Consider the following 13912-nt stretch of genomic DNA (forward strand, 5'->3'; position numbering starts at 1 on the left):
CACCAGAAACTGTGGAAAATTCTGAAAGAGTTGTGAATACCAAACCACCTGACCTACCTCTTAAGAAATCTGTATGCAGGTCAGGAAGCAACAGTAGAACTGGACATGGAACAACAGACTGGTTCCAAATAGGGAAAGGAGTATGTCAAGGCTGTATATTGTTACCCTGCTTATTTAACTTATATGCAGAGTACATCATGAGAAACGCTGGACTGGAAGAAACACAAGCTGGCATCAAGATTGCCGGGAGAAATATCAATAACCTCAGATATGCAGATGACACCACCCTTATCACAGAAAGTGAAGAGGAACTAAAAAGCCTCTTGATGAAAGTGAAAGAGGAGAGCAAAAAAGCTGGCTGAAATCTTCAACATTCAGAAAACTAAGATCATGGCATCGGTCCTATCACTTCATAACAAGTAGATGGGGAAACAGTGTCAGACTTTATTTTTTGGGGCTCCAAAATCACTGTAAATGGTGACTGAAGCTATGAAATTGAAAGATGCTTACTCCTTGGAAGGAAAGTTATGACCAATCTAGAGAGCAAAGTAAGGTCTTTGCCAACAAAGGTCCATCTAGTCAAGGCTATGGTTTTTCCAGTAGTCAGGTATGGATGTGAGAGTTGGACTGTAAAAAAAGCTGAGCACAGAAAAATGGATGCTTTTGAACTGTGGTGTTGGAGAAGACTCTTAGGCATCCCTTGGACTGCAAGGAGATCCAACCAGTCCATCCTAATGGAGATCAGTCCTGGGTGTTCATTGGAAGGACTGATGCTGAAGCTGAAACTCCAATATTTTGACCACCTGATGCGATGAGCTGACTCATTTGAAAAGACCCTGATGCTGGGAAAGATTGAGGGCAGGAGGAGAAGGGGACGACAGGATGAGATGGTTGGATGGCATCACCAACTCAATGGACATGAGTTTGGGTATACTCCAGGAGTTGGTGATGGACAGGGAGGCCTGGTGTGCTGCAGTCCATGGGGTTGCAAAGAGTTGGACGCAGCTGAGCGACTGAACTGAACTGAACTCCTTTCTTGCAATCACACGTTTATTCTCCGTGAGTACGTTTCTCCTTTATTATGTTTATTCATTTGGGATTTGGGGGATTCCAAATGTAAGTGAAGTCATATAATATTTGTCTTCCTCTGTTTGACTTATTTCACTAAGCGTAATACCCTGTAGGTCCATTCATGTTGTTGCAAATGGCAAGATTTTATTCTTTTTTAATGGCAGCGTAAGATTCTATTGTGTATATATACCACATCTCCTTTAACCAGTCATCTATTGACAGACACATAGGTTGCTTTCAAATCTTGACTTGTGTAAATAATGCAAAGAACATAGTAGGGGTTCATATAGTTTTTGAGTTAGTGTTTTCATTTTCTTTGATATTTACCCAGAAGTGGAATTGATGTATCATATGGTACTTCTATTTTTAATTTTTTTGAGAAACTTTTATATTGTTTTCCATAAAGTATGCACCAATTTACATTCCTACCAACGGTGCACAAGGGTTCCTTTCTCTCCAAACCCTTGCCGATACCTATGATTTGTTGTACTTTTGATAACAGCCATTCTGGCAGTGGTGAAGTGATACCTCATTGTGGTTTTGATTTGCAGTTTCCTAATAATTAGTGACACTGATCATTTTTTTCATGTGTCTGTTGGTCATCTCTTTGTCTCTGCTGTTGATGCTTCTCACAAATTTTGAGAAGTTGTATTTTCATTTTTTATTTTCTCTTGAGACCTGTTATTTGACCAATGGATTATTTAGAAATGCATTGTTTAATTTCCAGATATTTGTGAATTTTCCAGCTATCTTTCTCTTACTTATTTCTAGTTCTATTTCATTGTGGTACAAGGACCTCCTTTGTATGATTTTTATCTTTCTACATCTCTTAAAGTTTTGTTTATAGGCCAGAATGTGGCCTATCATGAGTGTACATGTGAGGTTGAGAAGAATGTGTATTCTGCTGTCATTGGGAGGAGTGTACTATAAATATCAATTAGATGTAATTGATAGTGTTGCTCTATATCCTTATTTTTTTCCTGCTTTTATTACTAACAGAAGGTTATTGAAGGCCATGTTTAAATAAAGTGAATTTGTCTATCAGGTTTTGTCACATATTTTGACACCTTCTTGTTAGTTGCATACACATTTAATATTGTTATGTTTTCTCTGAAAATTTATCATTGTGTACTGCCTTTATTATTATGCAATGCTCTTCTTTAACCCTGATAACCTTTCTTGTTTCAAAGTCTGTTTTGTCAGGTATTAGTACAGATACTTTAGCTTTATTTTGAGCTGCTCTGTTCCTTTACTATTAACTTAATAAAGCCTTCATCTTTAAAGTGGGATTCTTTTTTTTTCAGGGAATGATATTTTAAGACAATTTTTTTTTTTTTTTGCCACGATTCACTACTGATTCCTCCAAGATGGTGCAATCTTCTTCAGCAGTGACCAGGACATTCATGATTGCCAGATTATAGATGTCTTCAGGGAGATAGCCTTTGGGCTCATCTATCTTCATAGTGAGCATGTCTAGTGCTAGAATGATGCTTTCTGGAATTTTCCAAGTTGGTTTCTTGTAAACAACATACAGTTAGGTCTTTTTTCACTCTGATAGTCTTCCTTTTAATTGGCATATTTAGAAGATTCACATTTAAAGTGATTATTGATAGAGGTATATTAATACCTACCATGTTTTTAACTGTTTTCTATTCATTGCATTTATTTTTTGTTTCTTCTTTGCTCCCATCTTTCTTGCCTTCTTTTGTTTTAATGGAAAGAACATTTTATATGGATCCATTTAACATCTCCTCTGTTAACAATTATTCTATGTAAAAACTGTAATGATATTTACAACATAATTTTTAACTAGTCTAAGCCCCTTTCAGATAACACTATGCCACTTCACATGGGCAGATGCTGTAAAACAGAGTACTTCTAATTCCTCCCTCTCATCCTTTGTGACACTGCTGTCATTCATTTATCCACATGCTATAATGACCTGCTGCTGCTGCTGCTAAGTCGCTTTAGTCATGTCCGACTCTTCGCAACCCCATGGACTGCAGCCTATGAGGCTCCCCGTCCATGGGATTCTTCAGGCAAGAGTACTGGAGTGGGTTGCCATTGCCTCCTCGGAATGATCTATTACCTTGTTACTATTATTGCTTTAAAAAGTTATACCTTAAATCAACTAAGATTAATAAATTTTTATTTTACTTTTATTTATTCCCTGATTCTATTCCTTTTTTTTTTTTATTTTTAACAAAGCAGGTTTCTGAGCTGCCTTATTTTTCTTCTGCCTACAGAACATTCTTTTTGGTTAAAATAATTTTATTATAATTTTGCTTAGCAATATAAAATTAATACTACATAAAAATTTCTTAATCTCATGACATTGTTACCATAATAAAATCCAAACCAACTTTGAAATCAAAACACAATATAAAATAGAATTTAAAAATTAGTAATATTAATTCAATATGCTAGATTTTATTTCACTAAAATCACCATTAGTAAGAATATATAGTACTGATTGCTTGGGGTATGGGCTCCTTTGAGTTTGGCATGCCTATGTTCTATTTTATTTTTTTAAGCTTTTTTATTATTGAAAATCTCAAACACACACAAAAGTGGAAGGATTAGTGTAATAAATCCTCAGGAATCTATCAGCTTCAAGAATTATCAATGACCAACCTCATCACATCTACAGCATGCTCTTGTCCCCTCTCCATTTTTTCGGAATACAGTAGGTCTTTATTGGTTATTTATTTTAAATATAGCAGTGTGCACATGTCAATCCCAAATTTCCTAACTAACCACCAACAGAAGAATGGAAAAAGAAGTTGTGGTACATATATACAATGGAATATGACTCAGCCATTCAAGAGTGAAACAATACCATTTGGTATTGTTCACTGGATGAACCTAGAAATTGTCATACTGAGTGAAGTCAGATAGACGAAGAGAAATATTGCATGATAGTGCTTATATGCAGAAATGTAGAAAAATTATACAAATGAACTTATTTATAAAACAGAAACAGACTTATTTACAATACAGAAACAGACTCAGAGACTTAAAGAACAAATTTCTCGTTACCAGGAGGGAAGGGTGAAGGAAAGGGATAGTTACAGAATTTTTAAAACATTTCTTCTGGTGGTGAATTCTCTTGTTGTTATGGGTTTTGTATTTTGTTTTGATTTTGTCTGAGAAAGTCTTTATTTATCCCTTAGTTTTGGAGAGTAAGTTCAGTGGATATAGAATTCTGGGTTGGTGGGTTTTATTTTTTTTCCCCCCAACACTTTAAATATTTCATTCCACTTTCTTCTTCTTTGCATGGTTTCTGACAAAAGTCTATTAAAATTCTTATCCCTGTTGTCCTATTAGATAATGTATTATTTTTTTCCAAAGATTATTTTAAGATTATCTTTTTTGGTTTTGGGTTCTGAAGTGGGAGTTTGGGGTTGTTGTTTGGTTTTATTATTTCTCCTTCTTGATGTTCTCTGAGCTTCCTGGATCTGTAGTTTGTCTGGCATTAATTTTGCAAAGTCTTAATCATTACTACTGTACGTATTCTTCTGTTTGTTCTCACTTTCTTCTCCCTCTGACATTCTAATTATATGCCTACTACCCCTTTGGGGATGTTCTACAGCTCTTAAATGTTATATTCCAATTTTCTTGTCTTCCTTTTTTTCTGTTTGCATTTCAGGTTGCGATTTTCTACTGACATATATTCAAGCTCACTGATTCTTTTTTTGTCAGTCATGCTGAGTCTACTGATGAGTCCATCAAAGGTACCACTTTGTTGTATCCTCCACCTGTTTTTGCATGTAGTCTACCTTTTCCATTATAGCACTTAATAATAATCATAGTTATTTAAATTCCCTGTCTGATAATTCCAATATGTATTTCATAGCTGGGTCTGATTCTGCTGATTTGTCTCTTTAGACTGTGTCTTTTCTTGCCTTTAGAGGATTAATTTTAAACTGGTTAGAAATTCAGATGTTTTAAATATTTCCTATAGACACTGGTGCCAGAGACTTTGCCTGCAGTGTCTTTATTTTGTCTCACCTCTTGACTTTGGGCTTCCTTCAGTACTTCTTTTCAGAAAATTTGTATCTTTCATCTCTTTCAGCTGTTGTCCATGGTTGTTACAGTGCAGTCCAGTCCCATCAGTGTGGCATAGGGGAGGGGGAGCTTTCACCATCATCTGATTGCATCTCAGTCTTTTAGTAGGTCTATGTCTTCAGGCTGTGATCTTTACAAGTGTTTCTTCAGTGATATGGCTTTCCCATCCTACTTTCCACTTCTTTACTTGGTTTCTGCTTTCCGAGTCTATTTTATTGAAGACCTCATGCCTGTTGATTATGCTTTTTTCCTCAAATTAGGTGAGACAGGAAAGTTAAAGGAGACTGAAGTATTATAGAAGGAATGCCTTTCCCAGCTGTTATAAGGCTCTGCCAATGTACTTTCACCTGGAGAGTGGGTCGTTGTCATGGAGAAGATACCGGGCATATTTCACAATGGTCACTCTTTACCTTACCTTATCAGAGCCACAAAGAATCTTTTTGAGAACCTGATGTTGTTCCTGAAAGCAAAAGCCACAAAAGCGTACTGGCCTTCAATAGTTTCTCATTACAAGTGTGTGTGCTCAGTAACTCAGTCATGTCCAACTATTTGTGATCCCATGGACCGTAGCCTGTCAAGCTCCTCTGTCGCTGGGATTCTCCAGGCAAGAATACTGGAGTGGGTAGTCATTCTCTTCTCCAGTTTCTCATTACACACCAGTCCATTAGTCCACATAGCCTCCAGAAATTCATCAAATTACCAGTTACTTGTTTTTACCATTTTATGGTTCCAGCAGTTTCTGCCTCAGATAAGCATTGTTGTTGTTCAGTCCCTAAGTCACGTCTGACTATTTGTGACCCATGTACTATAGCACACCAGGCTCCTCTGTCCTCCATCTATCTCCTGAAGTTTGCTCAAATTCATATCCATTGAGTCGGTGATGCTATTTAATCAATTTATCCTCTGCCTCCCCCTTTTCTTTTTGCCTTCAATTTTTCCCAGCATCAGGGACTTTTCCAATGAGTCGACTCTTCCCATCAAGTGGCCAAAGTATTGCAGCTTCAGTTTCAGAATCAGTCCTTCCAATGAATATTCAGGAATGATTTCCTTTAGGATTGACTGGTTTGATTTCTTTTTTGTCCAAGGAACTCTCAGGAGTCTTCTCCAGCACCACAGTTCAAAAGCATCAACTCTTCAGTACTCAACCTTCTTTATGGTCCAACTCTCATATCCATACATGACTACAGGAAAAACCATAGCTTTGACTATAAGGACCTACCTTTCATGGCAAAATGTCTGCATTTTAATACTCTGTCTAGGTTTGTCATAGCTTTTCTCCCAAGGAGGAAGCATCTTTCAATTTCATGGCTGCAGTTACCACCTGCAGTGATTTTGGAGCCCAAGAAAATAAAGTCTGTCACTGTTTCCATTATTTCCACTCTATTTGCCATGACATGATGGGACTGGATGCCATGATCTTGGTTTTTTGAATGTTGAGTTTCAAGCCAACTTTTTCACTCTCCTCTTTCACCTTTATCAAGAGGCTCTTTAGTTCCTCTTTGCTTTCTGCCATTACAGTGGTATCACCTGCACATCTCAGTTTGTTGATATTTCTCCTGAAAATCTTGATTCCAGTGTGATTCATCCAGCCTGGCATGTCTCATGATGTACTCTGCATATGAGTTAAATAAGCAGAGTGATAATGTACAGCCTTGATGTACTCTTTTCCCAATTTTGAACCAGTCCATTGTTCCATGGCTAGTTCTAACTGTTGCTTTTTGATCTGTACACAGGTTTCTCAGGATACACGTAAGGTGGTCTTGTATTTCCATCTCTTTAAGAAGTTTTCACAGTTTATTGTGATCTACACAGTCAAAGGCTTTAGCATAGTCAATGAAGCAGAAGTAGATGTTTTTCTGGAATTCCCTTGTTTTTTCCTATGATCCAGAGGATGTTGGCAATTTGATCTCTGGTTCCTCTGCCTTTTCTAATTCCAGCTTCTACATCTGGAAGTTCTTATTTCACATACTGCTGAAGCATAGCTTGAAGGATTTTGAGTGTTACCTTGCTAGCATGTGAAATGAGAACAATTGTATGGTAGTTTAAACATTCTTTGGCATTGACTTTCTTTAGGACTGAAATGAAAACTGGCCTTTTCTAGTCCTGTGACTACTGCTGAGTTTTCCAAATTTGCTGGCATATTGAGTGCAGCACTTTCACAGCATCATCTTTTAGGATTTGAAATAGCTCAGCTGGAATTCCATCACTTCCATTAGCTTTGTTTGCAGTAACGCTTCCTAAGGCCCACTGTTTCGGTCTTTTATCATGCCCATCTTTGCATGAAATGTTTGTTTGGTATCTCCAATTTTCTTGAAGAGATCTCTAGTCTTTCCTATTCTATTGTTTTCTTCTATTTCTTTGCATTGTTCACTTAAGTCTCCTTAAGGTAAGTATATCTCACCTTTTTCTCTCTGATTATACTGTTTCTCTGGGCTTCCCAGGTGACATTAGTGGTAAAGAATCTACCTGCCAATGCAGGGGACATAGGAGAGGCAGGTTTGATCCCTAAGTAGGGAAGATCCTCTGGAGGAGGGCATGGCAATGCACTCCAGTACTCTTGCCTGTAGAATTCCAGGGGCTAAGGAGCCAAGAGCTGGACGTGACTGAAGCGACTAAGCACACATGCATAAGAAGCCAGTCACTGTGGCCACTGGGAGCATGAGTCAGAATTACTAAAAACGACTGGAACTTTATTCAAACAATGACTTAAAATTAAGCACCAAAAACTATTATCTCCCAAGAAATATTCACTAGCTTCCTTACAGTATAGTCACCAGCCTTCCATTTAATTAGAGGAAGGCAGTGAGTAAGGACGGAGAAGGCAATGGCACCCCACTCCAGTGTTCTTGCCTGGAGAATCCCAGGGACAGCAGAGCCTGGTGGGCTGCCGTCTATGGGGTCGCACAGAGTCAGACATGACTGAAGCGACTTAGCAGCAGCAGCAGCAGTAAGGAAACTTTCCTGGAGATAAGGAAACATCAGCGGTCATAGTTGACTGTGATTATCAAAATAATCTGAAAATCAATCTAGTAACACTGAAACCTGCATGTATCATTGAAAGACAGAAGTGCATCCAAAATGTATCCAAATAGGCCATGGCTCCTCCAACAAAAAGATGACTAAATGGCAATTCCATGTGACCATAAAACTCCAAAGAGCTGCTGAAACACATTATCAAGCATCAGTTCAGTTCAGTTCAGTCGCTCAGTCATGTCCGACTCTTTGCGATCCCATGAATTGCAGCACGCCAGGCCTCCCGGTCCATCACCAACTCCCGGAGTTCACCCAGACTCATGTCCATTGAGTCGGTGTTGCCATCCAGCCATCTCATCCTCGGTCGTCCCCTTCTCCTCCTGCCCCCAATCCCTCCCAGCATCACAGTCTTTTCCAATGAGTCAACTCTTCACATGAGGTGGCCAAAGTACTGGAGTTTCAGCTTTAGCATCATTCCTTCCAAAGAAATCACAGGGCTGCTCTCCTTCAAAATGGACTGGTTGGATCTCCTTGCAGTCCAAGGGACTCTCAAGAGTCTTCTCCAACACCACAGTTCAAAAGCATCAATTCTTCGGTGCGCAGCTTTCTTCACAGTCCAACTCTCACATCCATACAGGAAAAACAGCCTTGACTAGACAGACCTTTGTTGGCAAAGTAACATCTCTGCTTTTGAATATGCTATCTAGGTTGGTCATAACTTTTCTTCCAAGGAGTAAGTGTCTTTTAATTTCATGCCTGCAATCACCATCTGCAGTGATTTTGGAGCCCCCCCAAATAAAGTCTGACACTGTTCCCACTGTTTCCCCATCTATTTCCCATGAAGTGACGGGACCAGATGCCATGATCTTCGTTTTCTGAATGTTGAGCTTTAAGCCAACTTTTCCACTTTATCCAGCTACTTTAACTTACCCCATATATAACACTGTTACTTTCAAAGCTTCATAACAGATTGTTCTATATTTTACACATATTTTACTTACAAATTTTTCAATTTGAAGCTAATATAGTTGTTTCAAAATTTTCAGAAGTATGATATAAGTAATGGCCAAGTTGAAACTACCTAGTAGAAGAAATGAAGGAGACTTTGACTGTGGTCAGGCCCTGGACACTGGGTTTAAGATTCTCCATCAAAAAAGGGGAACTAAGACTACCCTGGGTTTAGGATCTAGATGTAGTAGGGCAGGAGATACAGGGGAAGGTCAGGACATCTATCTAATGTTACAATTGAAATATTTGAGTCCCTTATCAGATCCTGGGGCTGCATCAGAGCAAAGCGCTAGATAAGATCATCTCTCTTCTGCTACCCACTTTCTTCCTGGTGATTCCTTCCAAGCAGTAGCCTTTAACTTGGAGTAACTGGGTGGCTGCTTGAGGGTTAAACCATGTAGAGGTCATTCTTTCTAAGGGTTGGTAGAATAACTGGTCCATCTGCAAATTCTTTCTTTCGGGAAGAAGCACCATGGTTCTCAGAAAACTTCGATTTAATAGCACTGGTAGAAATGGGGCAGGAACAGAACCGGTGACAGTTATCTTCTTGTTATCTTCTGTGGCCAACGTATCATCTCTTTTCCAACTCTGCCTGACTTCAACACTTCCTCCTCGATTCCCCAATTTCAGGCAGGCCCCACCATCCACCTTGTTACCCAAATTGCATACCTGGATGTCCACTTGACACTGCCTTTTTCTGGTCAAATATTTTCTTATGCACATATGAACACTGCAATAAATAGAGAATCTAACCCATGTCTAAATATTGTCAAGTGGTTGAATGAATTACTGAATAAGTGGACTCAGAGTTATCGAAGATTTTTCTATATGCAGATGGCCAATAGGCACATGAAAAGATGCTCATCATTGCTAATTATTAGAGAAATACAAATAAAAACTACAGTGAAGTACCATTTCACATCAGTCAGAATGGCCATCATTTAAAAAGTCTAATAAATGCTTGAGGGGAATGTGGAGAAAAGGGAACCCTCATGCTGTTGGTAGGAATGTAAATTGGTGTATCCATGATGGAAAACAGTATGGAGGTTCCTCAAAAAAACTAAAAACAGAGTTTCCATATGATTCAGCAATCCCACTTTTGGGCATATATCCAGACAAAACTATAATTTGAAAAGATATATGCACTCCTATGTTCATAGCTGCACTATTTACAACAGCGAAGATATGGAAACAGCCTAAATATTCATTAACAGATGAATGGATAAAAAAGATATGGTGTGTGTGTGTAAATATATATATACGACTATTACTCAGCCATAAAAAGAATGAAATAATGCCATTTGCAGCAACATGAGATTATCATACTAAGTGAAGGAAGTCAGAAAGGGAAAGAGAAATACCATATGATATCAGTTATATCTGGAATATAAAATACAACACAAATGAACATATCTATGAAACAGAAACAGACTCACACAGAGAACAGACTTGTGGCTGTCAAGGGGGAGGGAGGTTGGGGGAGGGAAAGATTAAGAGATTGAGATTAGCAGACACAAATTATTATATATAGGGTGGATAAACAAGATCCTACCATACAGTGCAGGGAACTATACTTAATATCCCGTGATAAACTAATTGAAAATAATGTGAAAAAAATATATACATATATGTGTATAACTATCAATTTGTTGTACAGCAGAAACTAATGCAAATCTGTAAATCAACTATACTTCAATAACATTAAACACATTTTTAAAAGATTCTGTGTGCAGAATGTGGAAAACTGGAGCTATTTCTGAACATATTTATTACTACACTTCTGTGTATATTGTTTCAATTAAAATAATTCTGATCAAACATGATTTACTTCAGATTGCTTGTGCCTGGCATACAAGAAGAGTTTAATTGAACTGATAGAGTTCTACATGAGGTCCATAACCACTAGCAAATTTTTAGTTATTTCTTACAGAAGACAATGATTCAAACAGGCAGAATGCTCTTTTGCTGTGTTCAAAACTTTAAAATTAAAAAAATATTCTAATCTTGTTTCTTTAACAAATAGATAGCAAGGGAAAAAAGTAGGAGAAGGTGAACTGCAGAAAACCAGGGAGACTTGAGAGATGTATGAGAAATGTTTGGATCCTCATGTAAATAAACAAAAGGTTAAAAAAGTCTGAGACAAACAAGGGGATCTGCACTATAAACTATAATATTAATGTTATAACGTAATAATATTAAAGAATTAATGTCATTTTTTAGATGTGCATTGTGTTTTCATGTTTTAAAAAAGAGTCAGAGAAAGACAAATACAGAATGAGATCACTTATATGTGGACCCTAAAAAATTTGAACTTGTAGAAACAGAGTAGAATGGTGGTTGCCAGGGGCTGAGGAGTGGGAGTGAGGGGAATGTGGAGATATTGGACAAAGGGTATAAACTTCCAGTTACAAGATGAGTAAGTTCTGGGGATCCAAGGTATAGCATAGTGACTATAGTTAACAGTGCTTTGTTATATACTTAAAATTGCCAGGAGAGTGGACCTTAATGGCTCTCACCACCGCCACCTCCAAAAAAGAAAAGGTAATTATGTGAGGTGATGGATGTGTTAACTAAGCTTATTTTGGTAATCTTTTCACAATATGTATGTGTCAAATAATCATATTGTACATTCTAAACTTACACACTATTATATTATATAGGGCTCATCCTAAAAATGTTGCTGGACTGAGCATAGTGAGAAATGAGAGGAGAGAAGATAAAATCGAGAATCCAGAGTCAGGCTTTGGATACAGCTTCTGTGATAGCCAGCAGTCCTTTTATTTCAGATCTCCTATTGCTGGTGACATTACTTTGCACAACTTCATCACCTCTGTGGAATCCATTCTACTCTTGCCCATTACGATTGTTTGCTTATTCTATGCACCTACGCAGAGCATTTCTCACTGAGGCTGTCCCCATTCATGACCACATTCCAGTTTTCCTAGTACAGAAAGTTTATTCACTGGTGATTAAAACCTGATTCACTAGTGAGTCGCATACCAAAGTAGATCATATTTTACAAAAGGTCTGCAAATTTCCTTATTTCCAAGAACTGGATAGTTGGTTTTTTCTTGACCAGGTTTAGAACAGCTTATCAGGTATGCGAGAGTCCTTTTTTGGAGAATTTCTATTTTAGTAGGTGCTAAGCTACCTGGTAGAATTCATGGTTTCTTTCTTTTAGACGTATCCCTGGAATGTGCCACTCAGGGCTCAAAATTCTTTGCTAAAAAATGGCTGGAGAGGAATTCTATAGATATGAATCTCAAAGGCTTAACTATCTTAATATTTACTAGTGCTTTATGTTAATACATACCTGTAAATTTTCTCGATTTTAATTTTAATATATATTCATCAGCTGCAAACTTGGCTGTAGTAAGCACCTGATGAGGTCAACAAAGTGAGGACTCATTACTGTCAGTTGTGGTTGTTGCTGCTGTTTTTTTTTTTTTTAACTTTATTTTTAAAAGTTTTAGATTAACAGAAAAATGTTACTGCTATTTTACACAGGTTAGCTACATAGAATCCTTGTATACAGGAGACCCTGGTTATCCTCTTAGAATCAACCAGTCAGTCCTGCCCCTTTCACCATTTCCTAACCTATAACACTGGCTAAATCACTTTGGATTGTTTGACTAGAAAATTGCACTAAGCAGGGGTCCAGTACCCCAAAACCAGACTTAGGGAGGAGGGAGTGGAGGGAAGCCAAGATACCAGACGTGGCTCATTGGATATAACCTGACCGTCATTACCAGAAAGTTCTTGGGGCCAGCCAAAGGGGTCAGTTACTGTGTAACAAAAAGATGCGTAAAACTGGAAATCACAAAATTCCTAGAAGAAAAACACAGACAGAATACTGTATAACATAAATTGTAGCAATACTCTTTTGGATCTGTCTAGTAAAGCAAAGGACATAAAAGCAAAAATAACACATGGGACCTAATTAAGTTTAAAAGTTTTTGTACAGCAAAGGAAACCATTGACAAAATAAAAAGACAATCTACTGAATGGAAGAAAACATACACAAGTGAGGTGACCAATAAAAGTTAAATCCAAAATACATAAACAGCTTATACAACCCAATATCAAAAACAAAAAACAATCTGATTTTTTAAATGGGCAGAAGACCTGAATAGACATTTTTCCAAAGAAGACATATAGATGGTCAACAGGCAAGTGAAAAGATGCTAACCACTATTAATCATCAGAGGAATGCAAATTAAAACTACAAAGAGATAATCACGTCACACCTGTCAGAATGATTATCATCAAAAAGAACACAAGTAATAAATGTTGGTGAGAGTGTGAAGAAAAGGGAATCCTCATATACTGTTGGTGGAAACATAAATTAGTGGAACCACTGTGAAAAATGCTATAGAGGTTTCTCAAAAAGCTAAAAATAGAACTACCACATGAGCCAGCAATTGTACTCCTGGGTATATATATATATATAAAAAAAAGAAAACATTAATCTGAAAAGACACATGCACCCCAATGTTCATAGCACATTATCTACAACTGCCAAGATATGGAAGCAGCCTAAACTTGCACCCATGGAAGAATGGATAAAGATGCAGCATACACACACACAACAGAATATTACTTACCCAGAAAAAAGAATGACATTTTGCCATTTGCAACAACATGAGTTGTTTGGAGGATATTATGCTGAGTGAAATAAGACAGAGAAAGACAAACACTGTTTGATATCACTTACGTGTGGAATCTAAGAAATAAAACAAACTAATGAACGTAACAAAAAAGAAACAAGGAGGAATCAAGACGTAATAGAAGG

The 13912-nt window shown here is 37.5% G+C and overlaps 1 protein-coding gene across 10 annotated transcripts in view; it reads left to right on the plus strand.

Annotated features, from left to right (window-relative positions):
* The window catches only part of IL33 (interleukin 33), a 142892-nt gene that overhangs the window by 9869 nt on the left and 119111 nt on the right, over positions 1-13912 (plus strand). For 6 of the 10 annotated variants that reach the window (XM_060409444.1, XM_060409437.1, XM_027964544.2 and 3 more), the window contains exon 3: positions 4721-4805. The exons of the other annotated variants lie outside the window; for them this stretch is intronic. The gene's annotated coding sequence lies outside the window, so the exon portion shown is untranslated. The remainder of the gene's footprint in view (positions 1-4720; positions 4806-13912) is intronic. 10 annotated transcript variants of the gene reach the window in all.

This window comes from Ovis aries, chromosome 2, assembly GCF_016772045.2.
Source record: "Ovis aries strain OAR_USU_Benz2616 breed Rambouillet chromosome 2, ARS-UI_Ramb_v3.0, whole genome shotgun sequence".
NCBI lineage: Eukaryota > Metazoa > Chordata > Mammalia > Artiodactyla > Bovidae > Ovis > Ovis aries.